The 3,726-nt window shown below is 31.6% G+C and overlaps 1 long non-coding RNA gene across 3 annotated transcripts; it reads left to right on the forward strand.

Annotated features, from left to right (window-relative positions):
• The first annotated feature begins 492 nt into the window (after window positions 1–492).
• On the forward strand, window positions 493–3,176 carry LOC140818834 (uncharacterized). Of its 3 annotated transcripts, none has more exons than XR_012115075.1 (3): window positions 493–792; window positions 2,089–2,178; window positions 2,565–3,176. It is a non-coding gene; the product is annotated as an uncharacterized lncRNA (long non-coding RNA). The 3 variants fall into 3 exon arrangements; XR_012115077.1 differs by lacking the exon at window positions 493–792 and adding an exon at window positions 1,882–1,907; XR_012115076.1 differs by lacking the exon at window positions 493–792 and adding an exon at window positions 1,903–2,015.
• Window positions 3,177–3,726: the final 550 nt, after the last annotated feature.

The raw sequence follows: 3,726 nt of genomic DNA on the forward strand, positions 1-3,726 counted from the left end.
ACATACTGTGAATCATGATTTCATTAAATTACCAGATTCAATGATCATACCATGAGAAGGTGAACAATCAATTCAGATGTTGATTGATGCTGTTTTCCCTAATATGATAAATCATGTTAACGATGAAAACTATATGGTCCATAGAGCCATCATCACACCAAAAAATTTTGATGTCGACAATATTAATCAAATGCTCATTCTCAAGTTTCCTGGAGAGGAAAAAGAATATACATCTTGGGATAGTGTAGAAGACGACAATCACAACCTTTTTCGAGAAGAATTTTTGAATTCCCTTAATACAAGTGGTTTGCCATCGCATAGAATCATATTGAAAGTAGGAAGTCCGATCATGATCTTGAGAAATGTTGTGCCCGAACTTGGTCTATGCAATGGAACAAGATTAATATGCCGCGGTCTTGGTAAAAATTTCATAGATGCCGAGATCATAACAGGTCCTCATAAGGGCACCAGATCCTTTCTACATAGATGCCCTTGAAAAGTGAAGATAACTCTGGATTACCATTTGAGCTGACACGTCGACAGTTTCCCATAAGGCTTAGTTTTGCTTTGACAATAAACAAATCACAAGGTCAAACAATCCAAAATATTGGCATTTTTTTGTGTAACCATGTGTTCAGCCACGGTCAGCTATATGTGGCAATTTCAAGAGGAGTCTCACAAAATTCTACAAAAATTTTGGTAAAAGACGGTAATTTACATCGTCGATCTAGTGTATTCACAAGAAACGTTGTTTTCAAAGACGTCTTGCTACCTAATAGAGAATGATAAAGTGTAAGTAAATCAACTCTCTTTATTGTAAATTTTAAAAAATGCATTACGAACAAATTGTTACATTAATCGTTAAATACATTCTATATGAGGCACCCTATATTCTGTACGTGGTTTTAACTTTGCCAATGTTTATCTATTTCTCATCCTCTATCTTATCACGCCTTTCGAATAACCATTTTTTGCATGGGTATTACACTATCTATATTTTTTGACACAAATTTGAACATTACTTTCTTAGTGCTTAATTGATAAACATATTATTTGTGTTTTTTTTTTTAAATTGATTTTTTTTGTTGTTTTCGAATTTTCATTGTGTTTTTTTCTCAAAAGCTAAAAGAAACATGTTGCAAACAAAGTATTGGTCTTTGATAATTTACATTACATTTAGTAGAGATTAGTGTTAGCATAGTTACTATCTAAAAATCTGAAATTTTTTTCCAACACATTTGCATCTTTACTGATCTCACATATTTTAATATTTGCTACATCTATACTATTTAAATCTGAATATTTGTACATGGTGAACACAAATGATGGAGGCAGGAGTCCGACCAATAGTATCCATAAATAGCCAACGCCATTGGATTTTAAATTCTTTGAAATAAATCATTAAACTTGACCTTAACATAGATTTGCAAAAATTAAAATTTTCATTATTCTATCTACTTAATTTGTTGATTTATATTTCAACAAAAGCAAAAAAAAAGTTTGTGTATTCCATAAATGATTTAATATAGCTTAACTACTGCTAGAATTGTATTCTTCAATTTTATCAAGTTATTTACTTACAATATTTTGCTTTTTTTTTTTTGGCAAATAGCAGGAGATTGCCAATTTCTACTTTATTTGCAATGTATTTAGCAAAATTTTTTCAGTAGTTTACATTTTGTTATTTCAATTCAATGTTTTTAAGAACGCCTGAATATATTGATCTACTTATATTGTATATCTACTATTTTAAAAAATCAAATGTGCTCATAAAAACAACTCCAGCGGACACCAAATTTTTTTCCCCTTTTTGCCCTTCTGCCTCACCTCAATAATATCTTTCTCTCTCAAAATCAGTCCACATCTTCAACAAAACCGTTGCACACACCTCTGAACGATTCTCTCATGTATGTATGGTTGGTTCACCTTCATAAACTTCACTTCCCTCTTTCAAATCTTCTCCCACGAAAATCAATTTATCTTGGAACGCTGAAAAAGAGTTTTATTTCCGTCGGGTATATTTGTAATTTTTACCAATCTTAGTTTCTTTTTATTCTTTTCATTTTCTTCACATTTTATTATATGCAGAGATTTCACAAATTGTGCAAGAAGCTCAAAAATCCGTTGGGTGGTTTCAAGAGGATAAGAAATCTCTCTCTGCCAGGAGGTTTCTTTTGTGTAAGTTCCTGTGACATTTTCGTTTCATTCTTCTTGCAATTTTGTCCATGAAATGATAAAGCATAATGGTTTGTATCATTATAGTCTGTCTTTTTATGTTGTTGAAAAACATTTTCGTGTTACATTCTAAACAACGTATAGGTCGAAAAAATCTTTGGTTTGTATAGCCAAAATGAATATAAATGTGAAGGTTATACTTATAACTCCCGCAGTGTCCAAATGCAGTAAATACACCGCACACCTTTTTCTCATTTTCCGGTCACGCAGTTGAGTGTATTTTCTTAGATAAAAATGAGAAGGCACTGCCTTCATTTATTTTTGATTTGCTGTTGGTTTGTTTGCCTTGCAAAAAACTCTCTATAAATCGGCTACCATTGTTGATGCAGTTAAATCAAGACATAAAGAGGAAATTGCTCCTATAAATATGAAGCTTAGCCATGGAATTTCACAGATTTTATGCGTTGTTTTACTGATGCTATTTTGCATCCCACACGATGTGACAGCCGGTGACATTGTCCAAGATAACGAACTGACTCCCAAAATTCCCGGATGCGCGAACTATTTTGTACTTGTAAATTTCTACTTTTCCTTCAATTTTTTGGTCTGGCCCAGCAGATGTTTTGGTGGTTTACGTACAGGGTTGCCATACTTTTTATATTCATTCATTAAAGATTGAATCTTGATATTTCATGTTATGGTTGTGTTTGACCTTCATTTGTTAATGAGAATTTTATTCTTTTGATTATGAAATGCTTAGATCTTTGTTAATTCTCTTTGGTGTATCCTGTTTATGTCAGTGAGCATTTTTTCTGGCAATACCGATAAAGAATTTCTCCTTACATTTTATTAGTAACAGAGACTCTGCTATGGTTTCCCTTTTCGGTTCATTAATTCATAAGTCTTTTTTAATTTTTGGTTTGTGTATCGATGCTTATTTTATTTCCGTGGCGCATGCGTGAGAGTGAGAGCTTGCATTGATGCTGCAATGTTCAACTTCAATGCCAATGAATCTTCATCATGTACATCTCAGGGAGAGTGATAGTTTCTTGGTGTATATCTAAGTGATTTGGTTAAGAACTGATTTGAAATTTCGTTAACTGATTAAATTGGTATCATATTCAACTACTTTTCTATTTCTCTCATGTGTGCACGTAAAGGTGGTCGTCGTGATAATATACAAATTAAAAAAAATATTTACATGTTACAGTTTTTTGGCACCTAAATTTTTAGATGTAAACTACATGGGCATTAGTTTTATGCGTCACATATGGTTTTTGGTCCTTTTATTGTTATTTTTTAAATTTTTTACTGGCTTCAAATTTTTAAATGTGATTCAGGGTAGTTTTACGAATAAATTTCAAAAAAATATTAGTGTGATTTTAGCATGATTTCATGAGTTCAACGTATAATTTGTGTAATTTTCTGTATTTCTATTTTTATTTTATAGGTTTTTTATGGCTTGAACCATTTGGATGTGACATGTATTGGTAATTTTGATGAAATTGATTTGCTAATGCATATTTTAAATTTACAATTTCTTCTTTAGAC

Source organism: Primulina eburnea, chromosome 17, assembly GCF_022965805.1.
Source record: "Primulina eburnea isolate SZY01 chromosome 17, ASM2296580v1, whole genome shotgun sequence".
NCBI classification, from domain to species: domain Eukaryota; kingdom Viridiplantae; phylum Streptophyta; class Magnoliopsida; order Lamiales; family Gesneriaceae; genus Primulina; species Primulina eburnea.